This window comes from Simochromis diagramma, unplaced genomic scaffold, assembly GCF_900408965.1.
Source record: "Simochromis diagramma unplaced genomic scaffold, fSimDia1.1 OVJJ01000387.1, whole genome shotgun sequence".
Lineage (NCBI taxonomy): Eukaryota > Metazoa > Chordata > Actinopteri > Cichliformes > Cichlidae > Simochromis > Simochromis diagramma.
Genome location: NW_024387152.1, coordinates 1,451,376 through 1,469,354, shown reverse-complemented (window position 1 = coordinate 1,469,354; position 17,979 = coordinate 1,451,376). Strand labels below are relative to the sequence as shown.

Genomic DNA, 17,979 nt, shown 5'->3' with positions numbered 1-17,979 from the left:
ACAATTAAATGTTAGCGTGATTATTTATTAATTAAAATATATTTGCTCACTGAAATATCTTTTTTAGCAAAGCAAAATAACAGCTATTAAAGCTCTCTCTAAATGAACATGTCACATTTCACAGAATAATAACCAATTATCCAATTTAGACATTTAAGAGAATAAAATCAGTGAAATAAACAAAAAATCTAATTGGAGGTACTTTTGTTAAAGAGAGAAAAAGCTATAATTCAATATTTAACGCTGCCAGAGATATTTTAAACATTTATTAAAATAAAGATACATTACTTGATAGTATAAAACAAGTAGAAAAATGTTCAAAATTGATGTGACATCCCTTTTTTCTGTTCATCCTTTGTGATTTACCTCATTATAAAAAAAATGCTGAGTGGTTCTGAAAAAATCTGACCTTCGAACAAAAACCCAGATGTATTTAACAGCCCAATTTTCACTAGATAACCACCGATCGACCAGCCAAGGACCAGAATCAGATCTTTTGCAGTGTTCTGACCAATAACCAGCTGGTCAGCATGCTGTGTGAGTGACAACAAGCCGCTTCATGAATGTAAAAGATGAGAAGGCAAACACTCGCACGCACGCTTGCGGCCATTCGCTAATATGTTGGTAGCGTGAAAGCTTTTCATTGTGAGTGAAGGCACAAAGTAAACCATGATGCAATCAACTGTGAAAACATAACAACAAACCTATCCACACACATTCACGTACAAATCACCATTACCTAGCTAGTTAGCGATATTTTAAAGACGCTAACAAAGACAAAGTGGCTAAAGCTAAAGCTAGCCAGAGGTCAGAGGGAGCCACAAGCTAGCAGCCTTGGTATTAGAAAAAGATCAAAGCAGTTACAAGGAAAATTATGGCAATAACAGAAGAGAGAGAAGGGTCAGTGCCCTGTTATAAGATGATGTTTTGAACATACTGGAAAATGATTAAGTAACCTTTTTTTATTATCTAAATCTGTTGCTTTTACTTTTGTTTGCTAATGTAAAGTTAGGTAAAGGTTAATGCACAGCTTGTAATTGTATTTGTAACTCGCTCCAGCAACATATAACTTTGTTTTCAGAAGTAAACTACAAACTTTAATATGAAATTTTTATTATGAAAATTATATATATTTATATATGTCACTTCCAGTTTTAAAAAAAATCCAATATCAGTAGATTACAAAAAATCTTCATCAGAATTAGTAAGGAAAATCTTTGAAAAAAGGCTTTTCTTGGAAACCAACCCTGATGATTAATAGAAAACCAATTTAAAAAACTGCCATGACTCAGTACATCTCGTGGATAACTGCTATGTTATTTTGAAACTTGGGAACCTGTCTCCATTAGCATTTATGCCACTAATTCACACTGAGCCAAAATGGACTGAATTAACGTAATTTAAATTGAGACACGCGTGGAGCAGAAACAGGAGCGACAGACACACCTTTCAACACTCAGACCCTGGAATGATAGCACATACCTCACCGCCTGATTAAGTCCCTCTTCGGTTCCTCTCATTTGAGTGACTAATAATAGTCCACGCTGTTCCATGAATCATGGTTATTAAGCAGCGTGAGAGAAAATGTTTTCCCCTAAATCTCATAGCTGCTTATTTTTCACAGTCTCATTGACAGGAGAAAGTTAGGAGACACAGGCATGCTGCACTCAGTCACAACACTTTCAAAACAGGATCTTCATGACTCGCTTTTATTACACAGAGAAGCAAATGAAGCGCTTGTGTTTGTGCTGCTCAGCCAACATTTGAAAACAGAAGGGCAAAGTGAGACAAAGCCAGATTAGAATAGATGAGTGTAAGACAAGAAAAGAAGCCAAGAAGCACCGAGTCATAGGGAGACAGACAGAGAGACGGAGCAACGGTTAGTAGGTGGGGGACCTTGAAAAGCTTTTGTTCTCTGAACACGGAGTGTTAGTGAGGCAGCACTTGGCAGTTGGTTCAAAGCAACAAACTCTAAATCAATCTTTTACAGCTTGTCCAAACAGACTCAAAGAGACACACACACACACATGGACACAACAAAAGGACTAGAAGAGTCTTCGAACAAGCAGAGAATACCAGCTGTGAAGAAAACAAAAACAAAAATTCCTCCTCCGATACACGAACGGTACCTGAAATAGAGTCTGGCTGGATACTAAGAAGTGTTTGTGTGTGACCGTGTTTATGAAAGTGTGTGTGTCCAATGTTGTGTTTCTTTAATGAGCTCGGTTTACACACTTCGTTAATTGGCTGGCACAGCGCTGTCCACGATCTGTGTGCCACGCACACATTCCCAAACACACACACACACACACATCTCCATTTCACTGTGCTTATTTATTCATGTATTAGTTAGTTTGTTCCACTAGGTTCACTTGCAGGCTGCTGTAGTAATTTCCACTATATTCTCTGCATTGATTTGTGCTGTTGACTGCAACGCTCTGCGCCGTGTATCAGTAACTCCCTGGAAGCGCCGTTTCCTTGCAAATATGCCTTTGCAAGATAAAGAAATGGGTGCAAATTGTATTCTCAGTCAAATGTATCTATCCATTTATCCAGTTACCTCTTTCTCCCTAACATGTATTATTTCCCATAACAAAGAGACAGGTGAGAGTGGAAGAAGTGCGAGCTTTCTAATTAAAGCATCTAGCGGGGGAAGCGAGCCAAGCTTTCTTTCAGCACATCTCTCATCACGCTGGCTGTAAAAATAGCATCAACCCCACAATCCCAGGCTATGTTCTGTCTGCTTGCAGCTCAGGGCTTGTTTCTGGTGAGCAATAGGAGGTACAGTGGAGAGATTTTGCTGTTGCTGCACAACAAATACAGAGCAGCCAACTCAGTAAGCATAGGCATTCTTTTCTAGCTGGATGTGATCGTCCATTCACGCAAGACTGTGTATGTGTGTGAGAGAGCTGTGCTAAACATGATTACAGATGGGACTGGTATACATATATTTGTGTGTACTGTATGTGCGTGTGTGTGTTTGTGTGTGGACGTGTAGGCATGCAGGACAGGAGGTCTGCAGGGAGAGATAAATGCTCAAATCTGTCTTCCCCTTCTCACTCACACCCTTCTGCTCAGACCTCTAAAAGCTTACCCCTAGGCTTACCCCGCACACACACACAAGCACACACCCACACATGTGTGAACAAACGCACACACACAGGAGCCTCATATCAACCCTATCCCCAACTCCCATTTCAGTCTTCACAGTTATTCCAAATCCAAAGCAGAGACACACATGGAGACAAAAGAGAGAGAAGGATGGACAGCCAGTGCCATAGCACAGCTCTCTGTAGGATTTATTAATAAGGTGCAGGACACAAGTTTGCACATACAGAGTCCTCGCAGTATAGGTAACATATGCTCACTTGAACTCACAAGCAGATTCTGAAAGAGAGCAAGTCGGAGAGGAGTTGTTCAATTTTTAAACAGGATGCTTTAAAGCGGAAATGGAATTAGGATGACACTTGAAGACGTTGAATTCCCATTTAAAGGAAAGGTCCAAAAGTCATGCCTTCTGCAGATTATTTATACTTCATGAATCGCCAAGAGAACACGCAAAAAGTGTCCATCCATCCAATGTCGTTCTTCCTTTTCAAGAATGTTTTTTTCCACAGTTCCCCCTTAGCACTGACCCCCCTCCCATGAACGTCAGGTGGATTTTTCCTCCAGCTTGCCTCGCTGCATTAGCTCTCTTTTCCAAACACCTTAGGGGGTAAGAAGGACCATGCTGCGTCAAAGAGATTCTTAAGATGTCTCCACATGAGGAAGTCGTAACTGTGGAAAAATATATCTTCTTTAAGCAGCTCAGCACTACTGCTGCCATCATCTTGTGGGTGGCCATGCAGCTAAGAGGGAAAATAAATTTAATCTGATAAAACATCGCAATCAAATGGATGGTTAGCAGTGACCACTTCAAACGTCTTTGGCTTCTGCTATTTGTTCCCAGCAGCATGTCATCCCTTGCAACACCATGGAGAGCTCCATCAGTGGTCGCCACTGCAGTGTTCAGCACCACAGACAGCTCCACACTGGAAACATAATAATAACTTTTTTATACAGCATTAAAAAAGTTAATGAAAAACACAGTTATAAAGTTCCCCACAGCTTGGATAAGACCACACTTTTAAAGGTAAGCACACAAATCCAAACATGCAAACACACAGTCAATCATATGGTCTTACAGCAAGGTCTGAGGGCCTGTAGGGGCCTCATTACTGCAACCAGGTGGGTGCAGGTTGTGCACACACCTGGCTCGCTAAAGAGACTTTAATCTAGAATCCCATCAGCTCAATACACAACTAATGCCTTCAGTACACAACATGGATGGTTACATGATCACATGATGTTTCCTTTTAAGGGTGCATCAAGAAAAACAGGTTGCATTCTGCCAGCGATGGTTAAAGTACACACAAATTATTGCTAAACTGGAGGACACTTAATTCTTTTTTATTATTATCTCTTTTATTGGGACAGCTGTTGAACATAACAGTAGTATGCCTTTTTACACTTTCTTTGCTGTCACATTTTAACTTATAATTGAAAAATAAAGAAGAAAGAAAAAGAAGAGAAAAAAAAGAAGAAGAAGAAAAAAACTAGGGTTAGGAGGCGGCAGGGCAGGTAGGTTTACATAATACTCAGGGTTGTAACGTCATATACAAAATCACACCTCATATGCTTAACATAGTCTGACCATTTAGACCATATTCCGTAGAAGGTATCCCTCTGAAGTTTAAGAGAAAATGACACTTTTTCCATCGTATAGATCTCTTGTACAGAATGTATCCAGTCTTCCATCATTGGTGGTTCAGGCTTAAGCCATCTTCTCGTAAGAGGCTTTCTACTTGCGGCCAGAAGGATATACAGGAGTCTTCTGTCGTTGGAATTCAGTTTATCCACTGGTGCATTACACAAAAACATGGTCTCAAAAGTTGAAGGAAAAACAAATGAAAAAACATTTTGTAAATGATCATGGATTAGAGACCAATACTGGCGAATAACTTTACAGTCCCAAAAGATGTGGAAATGGTTAGCTCCGTCTCCCCCACATCTCCAACATTTATCACCAATTCCTCGATATCTTTGTTGAGCAGGGGTAATGAAAAATCTCATAATGCTTTTCCAGCAAAGTTCACGCCAAACATTAGACCCAGTGGTAGCCCACTGTATCTTGCATGCGTGAGCCCAACACTTCTCTGTAATTGACAAATTACCCTCCTTTTCCCACTTCGCTTTAATATACAGAGTGCTGTCATTTTTACACTGCAGGATGCTGTTATATAATTTAGAAATAATTTTACTCTGCGCTTCAGATTTCATTAGTATTAAGAATGTTTCTACAAATTGTAATTCGTTTAGGTTCACTTTTAAGTTTTGATTAAAATAATTTCTGATCTGTAGATATCTAAAAAAATCATCTGATCCCAAGTCATGTTTACTCCTTAAAGAGGAGGACACTTAATTCTTATCCTCACAATCACAATAGCACAATCAAATTCATGGGTCAACTGCTATTGATAGAATTTGATAATAACTAGTGAAAGTACATCCACACAAGACGTGTACTATTTAGTCCATTGCATTTGTCAGATTTAGATTACAAATTATTCAAATCATGAAGAAGAAGTATGAGGAAGGACTGTGTACACTCATATAATCCTTATATTCTTATATCTGCCAGATGTTTCTGAATTAATGCTCATCGTATTTAATGCAAGACATCTGGCTTTTGTTTTCTGTTTCTTAACTACACAAACTTCATCAAAAAATAAAAAAATCATCCTTGCACCGCTATTTTACATCTAACAATGTCATATATACTAATAGAACCAGAACATGAACCATTTACTTTAGAGTCATATAGCACAGTTTGCTCACTACATCTGTACTTCTTCATATTAAACCGAGAACCTGCTGCGTGAGCTACCATCTAAATTTCACACACTATGACAGACATGTTCAATCAGTCATATCAAAAGCTGTGTGTGCAATAAGAGTAGACAAGATGTAGAAAACATATTGGCAAAAATAATTGACAACGTAATTCTTTCTCACCGAAAGCCCTAAAGCCATCAGCATCCCAAATTAAGCTCCTCTTTGTGCCCTTCACTGCCACAGCTGCAGCCCTGGAGAGGACACAAGGCCAGCTCAGCCTCATCACAAAAAGGCAAGCGGAATGCTAATAAAGTTGGATTCAATCAAATTGAAAGCAGCCTTTTGGTAATTCATGGCTTTAAAATTAGAATTCTTGTTCTGCATTCAGAGCCTCTCTCAGTCTCTCCCACACAGCCTGAGTCTTATCCTGGCTCGACCTGAAAGAATGTTGTGTTATACACTGACAGACGCGTGTGTGAAGCATTATTTGATTTTAATCGTACAAAAACACTTCAAAATAATGGCACTTTAAAATATGTTAATAGGTTTATGAGCAGAAAAGCTTTATTATGTAACTTCACCTTGATATTACATTTGAAAATAGATATCATCTTTTTGCTTCTGCTGTTGCTGCTGCCATTCTCTGTTGCTTGTTCACTATTGACATTGACACTTATCCTGGTCTCCCCAGACTCTGGCAACATCAGTGAATCCAACTAAGCAACAAGTTTCTTCAACAAACAACTGTGGCTGCTGGCAGAAAATATAAAGGGCATCGGCATCGCCCACCCCCCAAACCCTCTGACCACCACTTGATGTTTTAGATGAAAAAAACAGCGAATCTAAAGTTCAGATCACTCTCGTATTGTTTCATTAATAACAAAGAATATATTTATAAAGTGCCTCCGATTAAGCTTTCTCAAGCACCATGTGTATATATGCACTCGCTCGCTACTGTAGTTGTCCTCCTGCGTGTGCCCTCAGAGGGCTCTAGCTAATGGCAGTGTCATAATATTAGTCATATTAGGAGGGGATTAGTAAAAGAAACCGTCTTAAGGATGTGATCCCTGGGAGGGGGTGCCAGATACTGCTTGTATTACTGTCAGCCCGTCTCACACACATATTGGGAGCCGAGCAGCCGTGCCTGCTTTCCTCAATAGGATCTGTGGAGAAACATGACACACTGAAGCGCACCACCTACCGTAGCTCATTCCCTCTTCCAGAGTTTTTTTTTTCTTTATCTCATCTATTGAAGTGCTGGTGTGAAATGTGTCTGGTAGAAAAACAGAAATGCTGCAGCAGTATAGGAAGGCTGAAGCGTGCAAATTAGAAGAAGCAGACCTCTGCTTTCAAGCTTCTTAACAAAGCGTTCCCTCTGACTGCGCAGACTGTGGCGTCTTTGGTTGAAGCCAAAAGTGGCAGATTTATCGGAGACCGGAATCTATGATTTTCAGAACATAATGCATCTGAAAATACAGTAGTGCAGTCATCACCATTGTTGCCTCATAGCAAGAAGATCCTAGGTTTGACACCGTCAGCTGATGGAGGGGGTACTGAGCAGACCAATCATGGTAGTTATGGCAGCATCAGTGGGACGTGTAATTACAGTGCACATCAGGTTACAACATAGGTTGTGACATAGAAAACAACTAGTTTATGATGCAGGATTTCACAAGCATGAATCCCCAGGCGGACCATTCAGGTAGGGCTACAGCTGTTGCCAGTAGTTTGCATGGAAGACGCCAGCTTGTCTGCAGACGTTCTCAAACTACTCGCCAAGTTGCCAGTTTCCATGCAAACTAGCAATCTGCTAGCAACCAAAGCAATAGCTATGAGGTTTTTAGCGCAGCAATATATGTAACCACTTTCACCTGGTGACTAACGGTCGCTAAGTCGCTACCTGGTCAGGGAACACACATTTTTGCTAACAGGTGGCCCACCAGTCTGTAGGTCTGTGTGACTGAGTCTTAACTCAGGTCTAATATTTGTGTTATTGATAAAACAAAAACTCATTGCAGTATTTAGAGCTCCAACGTTATTCAGATTTATGGCAGCCTGCATAGCACTAACCTATCCATCGCCACTTTACCCATTAGCAGCTCCACAGGTCCCAGCAGAAGGAGTTGCTTTTAGCAGAATGGCCAGTATGCTACACTGTAGGCTGCAGGGTTTACTTTGTATTGCACAAAATAACCCTTATATCTATATATCAATATATCATTTTTTCTTGTGTTATATCGACACTGCTTGTTAAAACACGCAGACACTTTTTTGGCTTTTAAGCATTAAGCAGAATAGGAAGCTAAAGATGGAGGTGAAAATGTCCGCACATTCAGCTTAAGTTAACGTTAAAGTTTAAATATAAACTTTTTTTAACTTTAAGTTATTGTTTTTTTATTACTAGCGAATCCTTCTGCTTTATAAGCAACGAGACAGAGCTGAACAGTTAAATGAAGTGTTGTTGTTTAGTTACAGCCTCTAAACGTTACTGTGCCGAGACCCTGACCCACAGCGTGCCCTACACTGACAAATATGCTAAGAATAAACACACAGTGTGTAAAAAGAAGTCTTCAAAGGTAATAGAAAGTATTTAAACGTGCACGCTCATCCATATCTGTTTCTTTATTATAGCCTTTATTGGTGTCACACACACACAAACACACATACCCATATAGTGCACAAATACCCACAAAACTGAACTAATTACTGCTGTGTGTGTGCTCCAGCTCAAACATTGCAGTCTACAGTATATAAAGCTTCATTCTGAATTCATAATTGCATAATTAGATATAATTGCATGTGCTGTGGGCTTGCCTGACAACCTAATGAGGCAGCTGTAAAATAGCTAGTGGTTCCACTTATAAGAACATAATCAAAGACTGCAAGATAAAAGGGCACACACAGATAAACACGGACAGACAGTAGGACGAGCCCAGAGCTACACCCAGACAAAAAAAAAGAAAAGAATTATTAAAACAAGAAGACAAAGTGAGTTTTCAACGCTCATTATAATCTATCAACAGCGGCCCAGTTCATCAGTGACTCGAAGTGTCTCTGTGGTTTCCATTTCTCAGCTTTAGGGACGTGATTTTCCACCTACCTTGCTCCTCGTCATCGCCGTAAGACTGACCAAGACAAGACTCACAAATATACATCTAGAGAGCAGGGACAGCAGACCCACACACACACAAACAGTCACACAAGGTAAGGCCTAATTTGCTGGCCTAATGACCGCAGTGATTGCTGTCTAGTTGTTGATGAAGAAAGCTGCCAGAGGGCTGCATGTGTGGTGTAGTTCAGACTTCTGGCTAACAGCTCCTCTTCGCCATCAGCCGTAATGAGTCAGCTCTGACACCGCCAAAGCTAGAGTGTCTGTGTCGGTTCGTTTATAATGGCTGCTGAAAGTAATACCACCTCCCAGCCCACACACTGGCTGAGAGTTCTGTCACTGCAAACTCATTAGCAGAAGCTATAGTGGCGCCAAAATCAACAAATCAAACGGCTTCCTTAATAAGATGCAACATGTCACAGCGAGTTGGCTACCACAAATAGTAACAATGGTTCACCTGCACCCTCTGCATTTGCCTACAATGGTGCAAGAGCATCCACTATATTTCACTACGTTTCAATTAATCACAATTATCTGTTAATGAGCCTTGAAGTTTCAGGAACAGCGTGTTATTACTTAGTAAGACATGATTCAGAACTTTTATATGTACAAACACAAGATCAGGAGCGCTCTGTGTTTTTCGTCTTTGGTACATGTTTTGCAGACAAGCCAGCTTCTTTCTCCCAGCATGCCGGGAAGTTTCTGCTTTAACAGGTGGAGAGCACAACCTGCCTTCTTTTGTGCTGCGTTCTGACTCACTGAATCTGTATGTCATCACTGCTGTCTGTGGTTTTCAGTCATCTGTGGAGATACCAGACTAATATGTAGCTGCGTTTTAGAGCCCAATTAGAAATGATCACATTTTCCACTAAAGAAAGACTGGTGAGGTCAAAAAGGGTGGCTAAGACTAAAAATGACTCACAAGTGCAGTATGCAATACTTTCTTCCTTTAGAAATTCCTTAAATTTTAACCACATAAGACTGCGTCTATCATACAGTTTTTAAACCTGTGAAATGCAGCCTGGCGGCACCAAGGCAAAACCAGCAATGTGTTGTTGGAAACCAGATAAGAGTGAGAGATTATAAAAGGGCTCCATGCAATGCCCTTTGTGGCGTTTACTATAATATCATTATATTGCATAACCAGCTCTGACTTCTTCGTATTTTCACATGTAAATTCAGCACATTTAAAACCAAAGTGTTTGATTATGCATCAAGGCTTTAACACAACATCTCGACTGAACGGAGCTCCCCTCGCTGGCCACTGGGAGCATCGACATTATTTCCCATTTAAAGGCTCATTATTTTTCAAAAGCAACAGAAACATTACTTAAATAATGGTTTGGATATTGCCCTTGTAATATGAGTAATCTGACTTTGATACTCGCTTCGAATATTTCCTGACTGTCAGAGCATTATAAATATCAGTGCATTCACTTACTGGTGTACTACATCTGTTGATGGCATTGCCTTGTGCTGGAAAAAAAAGAAACATTTGAGAGGCTGACAGAAAGACAGCAGAGTCCGGTCAAGAGAGATGCTATTAACAGTGTAACTGAAGGGAAACGTGTAATGACAGGACCCAAGAGCCACTGATGAGGGTGATGGATGGCTTTCAGCTCAAATACATGGCAGTTCATCACTCACCTCAGACATGCACACATACTTATAGTGTATTTTCACACAGAATCACACACTTGCTTTTCTCCCTTATTAACCTTCTGCTCATCCACTTATGCTGTTTTGCAAAAGCCATTCAGCTTTGTATTGATGGCCCCGCAATCACGTAAGCAGCCTTGGAAAAGCTCTCATGTACACGCACAAACACACAGGAACGCTCTGATCTCATACCCCGATCATTGCCACAGTATTCCTTCGTCATCGCCGTGCTGTCTGACTGTCTCTATCTGCTGCTTGTTATTTTCAGTGAATTCATCAGCCTGCTAGCGCACAAAATGTAAGAAATGATGAGGAATGGCCTTCACTGAAAAGCCGAGTTCAACACATTGTCTTAAAATTGATGATTTTTTTTGACCAAGAGTTGAACGATTTTTTTTTATACAGATTCAGATGAAAAATAAGAGCAGGCAGAAGTTGGATATTTTGACAAATTGTCCTAAAAGCGCTTTGGTTTCAAATCCTAGAGGCGCTGAGTTTACAGTAATCCACATAAAAGAGCACATTTGAAAAGCTGGAAGCTGACATTTTCATTTCATACAGCTTTATTTTTTTAAAAAGTAATCATAACACGGAAGAAACATTTTTGAGAACGTCGAAAAAATTGTAATTTTTGTCCGACAACAAGGCCAAAATGTAGACACAGTCAATAAACAGTGACAGTAAATACAAAAAGAAACATTGTAAATGAAATATTATAAAATATGCTGGCACTGATACAGATTCTTTTTCCTAATGATTGACTAGCAAAAAGATTAATAATGATTTTTTTCCTCTTGTGTATACTGAATCCGCCCTCCACATTAACCTGAGTTAGACGCACACAGCCGGAGAAAAGATGCACCTCATGCTTTCCCCCCATGAAACCCACCCCCTTCCCCCGCTCTTCACCCTTTCCTTGCTCTGTAGTCGAAGGAAGCAGCGTGGGGGCGAGAGGTGGTGGGTAAACAGTGGTTCTGCAAAGTGCTTTTTCCCGGCCTGTGTATACCTGCGTAATAGAGGCAGTAATGGAGTTTGTTCAGGCTAAGGTAATCCTGGAGCTGTGAGCTCAGCATCTGGTGCTGTTTCTCTCTGACGCTGTTTTGTTCCACAGCAGGTCCTGATGTTGTTGTAGCTGTCACTGTAACTGTCCCACACAAGCCATTTGGGAGTAAAGCAATGTGTGTCTGCATTTCTGTGAATGTGTATTTTCTGTTGAAAAAAAATGTGCTTATCAAAAGTGGATGTGTGTGTACAGTATATCTGTGTGCACCCCCCCCCCCCCCAAAAAAAAAGAAGGAAATAAAAAAATGCATAGAGATAAAGTGAGGCTCTGCTGACGGATGTGTGCATCTGGATCTGTGCTGAAAAATACGTGTGTGTGTCTGTGTGTAGCGACAGAGCGGGAAAAGAATCTAAAGAATATGTGTTTGGATGTTATAGCTCACCTTTGGGAGGTGGGATAAGAACAGGGCTGACGGCTAGGAATGAATTTACGAGGCTCGATCTCCCAGAAACAATTTCTTTATGTGGGTTACACACATTTAGAGTGGCTACTCGTCCCCCCCCCCCCGGGCCTCAGCTCACCACACACAGCTACTGGAGATGGCCAATGAAATACAGAACACTCTTTTATAGGACACATGCTTTTTATTTATTTTTATTTAGCCCCTGTAGCTTTTTTTTCTCTCTCGCTCTGTCTAGGTCTCTGTCTTACTCCTTCCTGTTTCTCAGTCTTGTTCACCCCCCCTCCCATCTCTCCTATTCTCTTCTCATCGCACGCAGCTACGAATGAAAACGAGATCACCTTTTATAGGCCGCATAGTGTATTTTTTGTTTCCTCTGGTTGATCTCTTTGTCTTTATTAGAACTATCTCTCTTTTCCAATCTCTCTCTCTCTCTCCGGATAACAGCTCTGACATTATTCCCATGGCCCAGAGGATTTATTGGTAGAAGAGATGGATAAAGAAAGCAAGTCAGAAAACTACAGGAAAGGGTAGAGTGTGTGTTAAAGGTGCAGAGGGAGACATAAAATTGTGGGATGTAGAAACATGAAAGCATCTGTATGTATCTGCTTTGGTCATGAGGCTGCAGGAAGTCGGGGTGAAAATGGTCCAATCTGACCAAGTCCTGCAGTCTGCAATCACCTCAGGCACGTCTGTGACAGGAGTCTGCTGTCACTGTGTTCATGTCCAATACCATCAATCACATTCTAGCAACATTCAGTTATGAATTTATAAAATACTAAAAAAGGAGTAAAATCAGGACACCGATTTTTTGTTTTTTTGGTAAAGCAGTGCATTATTCCCTACATTAATCTTCATACTGAGCCATCAATTTTTCCTGAAGCACATATACACTGGGGTTCTGCTGTGGTGTAGGAGTTAAGATGGCAGCCATGACCTTTGTTGCATCTCTGGCCCACTAATTAAGACATAAAATGCAAAACACGCAAACATACACATTTTCATATTTGCATATGCACACACAAACAAGCGAGGTCAGTCTAAACAGTGTGACTGTGAAAACACATTTGTTTTCCCAACCAATGAATAATCAAGTGCACGGAGACTAAACTTAATATAACCTTGAACCCAGAACCAAACCATTCAACTCACCAGGAACGATATTCTCAGGGCAAACATCTGTTACTTTGTAACGTCATGGAAGAGACTCTCTCTCTCCCTCTCTCTCTCTCTCTCTCCCTCACATTAAATGGGATATAATGTGATTCATCCAAGATGGAAATTCATATTAAGTAATTTGAGCATGCTCTGCAGCCTGTAGCAGGATGTAGGCTGTAGTAACTAAATGTTTCCTAAATGACTAAGCAAAACATATCTGCACTTACATTGTTTTGGGGGGGTTTCTGTGCAAAGTTGCACATAGCCCCTGTGGCAGGGGTGGGCAGTTCCTTTTTCCAAGAGGCTGGATGCCAAACTGGGGACAGTTATGAAGGAACGCACCAATAAGCTTATAGAGAGTTAAAATTATTAGTGAGCAGAACCGAGTTTAGTTTATTGGTGTGTCCCTCCACAATAGCTCCAGTTTTTCATGTGACCCTTTGGGAAAATGAATTGTCCACATCTGCTCTGTAGCATCAGCCATTTGTTTGTATTCTTACGTGATCTAAATAAACACTGGAGAGTTAGATTAGCAGCTTTCATTATTTCATTAGAAAGGTCCATCTATAGATTACATATTTACATCAGACAGACACCTAAGCTGAAGCACAGACTCTTTTTACTCCGGGTTGGTGTTCCATGATGCATCAACACCAGAAAATTGGTCAAGAGGTCCAGTCCAGCGACTTAGATTATCTAAAATGAGACCCAGCAGGCAGCCAGTGGCTACAGATGCCTTTGTCAGCATCTTCCTGCCAGTCAGAGCTGCCATACATCTAAGTTTAAGCCTTGATTGAGTATCTGGAGAAAGAAATTAGTCGGGGAGACCAAAATCATGCTCTAAAATCGAAAGTCTGTAGGGATGGGCTTACATCTGTAGCTAGTCTCATGTGCCATTTTTGGGACTTATGTAGCCCTGAAGGTACTTGGTTACAGTTGTTCTATTTTAGATTCATAAATCCAAACAAAAAATGCATTCCTTGAAGTGACAACCAGAACAAAAATCCCACCTCTTTTAACTTCATTCTGCTCTGTCTTCATTTTTCTTTAGTTTTCCTCATTTCTATCTTTCATTTCTCTGCGGTTAGTAAAGTGAGTAGAAGCCCAGAATATTTTGTGACTAAACTTTTCATGTTAACAAAGTTCACTAGTGCCTAAAGTTTTGGGGTCACTTAGAAATGTCTTTGCTTTTGAAAGAGGAACACATTTGTTTTTGATTAAAACTGATTATGAATTTGCAAATAACAAGCAAATAATGATGATTAATGACAGATTTTTTCTAAATTGTTTATTTGTAAGGCATGTAGGTGTGCAGAGGCCCCTTTTCAGCAACCATCACACCTGTGACGGCGTTATCTAATACAAGAAAAACTAATCAATATGGGGGAAAAGGGTTTTTTCCAGATATGTAAGCGTCGCTGAATTGCTGATTTAAAGAAGCAAGAAATCTGACTGAGTGTCTGGAGCATTAGCCTTTGTGGGTTTAATTAGCCTCAAAAAGAGACTGCACATGTTGTGTACTACTCCCGTCACCGAAGAGCACTCACTGAGATCCGAGTGTACACAGCTGAGCCAGAGAACAAGTACATCAAAGTCTCCATCTCACCATTTCTCAACTGGCAGCTACATCAACCCACAAAACACTGGGTCTTATAGGCAACGGTGAAGAGGCAACTTCGCAATGACAGGCTTTAAGGGCCAAAGCCAAGTCTGCCAAATCTGTCAGTGGTCAATAAAATGGAAAGCATACTATAAATGCAGATAGCATTTGCGGCCACATTAAGGCCCATCCTTGCCCACAAATTACAGAGCATTCTTGTATCGCTCCATAAACCCCAACAATCCAACCAATCTCCCTTGTTGCTCTTGCTCACCATCACCTCTGTGCAATCTTTCTCCTCCTACCATCAAGTCTTGCTGGCAGTTCTCTTCCTTCTTATTTTCTAACTCCCTCAGTTCACCTCGGCTCGCCTCCCCTGTGCTCTTCACGGAGGCTTGTGAAAACGGAAGCAGAGAAAGAGACAGCGACAGATGGAGCAGTAACATGTCGAAAATATTCACAGTCGGGATGGCCAGCTTTGTTTAAATTAAACAAGCCTGTGTGCACACAACACTTTATAACCAGGTCTAGGTCATGAAGAGGCTTGAAACCGGCACTACCTTCTTCTTTTTAACAGTGAAGGAAAGAAAAGTAGAGCCTGGAACACCTAACTCACAGCCTCTCCTCTGTTAGACTGATGATTTATGCTGCCATCGTCAATGTAAAGTTTTCACATTCACACATCCACCCCTGCATAGCCTCTCAATGTTTAACATGCAAAAGCAGTGGCCTGCATTTCAGTCATGTTAAGCCTACAAACACTCCACACTGAGTGCAACTGTTAAACCAGGAGACATGTAATAGAGCATAATGGGGAATAGAGAATAAGGAAAGCATAAAGGTTCCTTATCAGCTCTTTTTCTTTAAGAATGCGGCCTCTTACTTTAATTTATCAATTATTTGGCACATGTGGATCCAGCTAATAGGATCAATCACAAAAAAATAATCATCGTGAAGTGACAACCACCACACGGCAGGTCTGCCTAAAATAGCGCACAGAATCCTTCAATGCCCGCATACGCACAGCTTTACCTGAGCGCCCTTGTGCGTGCGTGCGTGCGCATACGTATGCGTGCGTGTGCGTGTGTGTGTGTGTGAGAGAGAGAGAGAGAGAGAGAGAGAGGTTCTATAGGCTGTGCAATATCTGAAACAACCGCAATCATTTGTCTTTGCTATAAAATCACAACCGCGTGAATAAAACTGACACCAAAGCAGACCGGGCTGACGGGTGGCGCCACTAGAAATCATTTTCACAACTCTAATGCCTTCCTAAAATCCAATCCCTTTCTATTTCTTTACAAATGGAGCGGATGAAGTGTAATCCATTTCGTGCGTAAATGGTTTTCTAAGGCGTGCTAACCAGTAGACTGTGACACGGCTGCATCCGTGCATGTCAGGTGGGTTAGTAATTGACTTTTTTTGTTTTTTGTCTTTTTTTATCACGCTCACTTCTCCTGCTGTTAACTAAAGGCGCGTTAAAACCGTGAGGGACACCGAGCAGCTCCGCCCAGGTGTAAAGGCTACCCTGTGACCCATACCTGTTGGTGCGGTGTGGTCTTGTTCTGTTAGCCCAGCAGGTGAACCTCTCTCCTCATAGCCGCTCCGCTATCCGAGACAGAGAAGAGACTCGCATCCCCACTCCACTAGCGGAAAACAGCTCCTCTGTGACACCGGCCGCTCAGTTCGACTGGAGCGGAAAAGTTATACCATACCATCCACCTCCGAAGCCGGGTAGCAGACACACACAAAAAAGGAGCCGGTTGCAGACGTGACCTTCTGGGGTGGTGCTCCTGCTACTACTCCTGTGCAAGGAAAGGTCTCCTGAAAGTTCCGCTCCTGTCCTCCGCTTTTGCACAGAAACTTAGTTATTAAGCCATGTCACGAAGGAAGAAACAGCCAGTTTGGAAACCTGGCTTCTGTTTTGCAGCAGCAGTCTCCTTCTTTTTCTCCTCTTTAAACGATGTAGTGTGAAAGCAGCCCAGTGGCGGGACAGAGATGCGTTGCGGTCGGGGAGTCACGCAGACTGTTACTGCGCTCCTGCTTGTCCGCCAGGAAGATGGAGAGGATTGCCTTTAGAGTGTAAAACTCTGAAGCGGAGCAGCGCCCCCTAGCGGTTTAGTTTGGGAAGAACTGCTCACCAATGTGCGGGCAATAAATGTAAATGATACTGTACAGTAATGTGGAGAAGGGCCATATGGGCTGCGCCAAGACATGTTGGATATGTGATATTAGCGGTTTATTGCTGGCAGTGAAACAGAAAGAAGCATCAGCCAGCGTCCTGACACAAAACACATGCACACAATGCACACGTGCAGTCAGACAACATCAGATGTATCAGCAAAAATGTTTGTGTCACTTCATGAAGAACAAAACAATATTATTGTCTCAGTGTGTGTGTGTGTGTGTGTGTCTATGTTTCTGTCTGTATCTGTGTGTGCACACGCGCCCCTCTCTCAACGGTGAGAGGTTCAAATTAAATTGAACTCACTTTAGCTGAGCTACGGGCATTTCCCAGTAGACTACACCAAAAGGAGCGAAGGGGTGATCGACACCATACCGTCCAAATTGACCGGCCTCTCTGCCTGAGCGAGTGTGTGTCTGTGTGCGTCTTTATGTGTGTTCTGTTGCCCGAAATGACCTGAACTGCCCAAAGAAGTTTACTCACAACAAATGACTTTGTCCAGACTCAGTCACTCTGACCAGTGCAGTTCATTTGAGGAAGTAGTCCCCACTGGCCCTCTAAAGTGTGACTGTGCATGTGTACTGTATGTGTGTGTCACAAAGTGTGCAGTTTCCCCTCTGGTGGCAGGAGAAACAGATAGACAGTAATAGGTATTAAGGACACAGAAATCAGGCGGCGGAGAAACCTGGTAGTAAAACTCTACACTCGCACAAACACTTAGTGAGACAAAGTACAACTGAAGTTCTGATGGTGGTGTGTGCTTTATATTGGAGTGAGCATACAAGTGTGTGCGAGATGTAATCGAGGTGATGATGTATGGCTGCACACATGGATGACAGGGTAATTGATCCATAGTGGGGGTGTGATTGTGCACGTGTGCACGTGGGGAGGCCTGCTGCCAGTCATATATCATTTCACCCAGTGAGCTAATCTG

General features: G+C 41.6%; 1 protein-coding gene across 1 annotated transcript in view; it reads right to left on the bottom strand.

Annotated features, from left to right (window-relative positions):
* The window catches only part of LOC120743837 (chemokine-like protein TAFA-2), a 95,169-nt gene extending 78,252 nt beyond the window's left edge, over positions 1 to 16,917 (bottom strand). Inside the window, exon 1 of the mRNA XM_040047757.1 lies at positions 16,402 to 16,917. The gene's annotated coding sequence lies outside the window, so the exon portion shown is untranslated. The remainder of the gene's footprint in view (positions 1 to 16,401) is intronic.
* Positions 16,918 to 17,979: the final 1,062 nt, after the last annotated feature.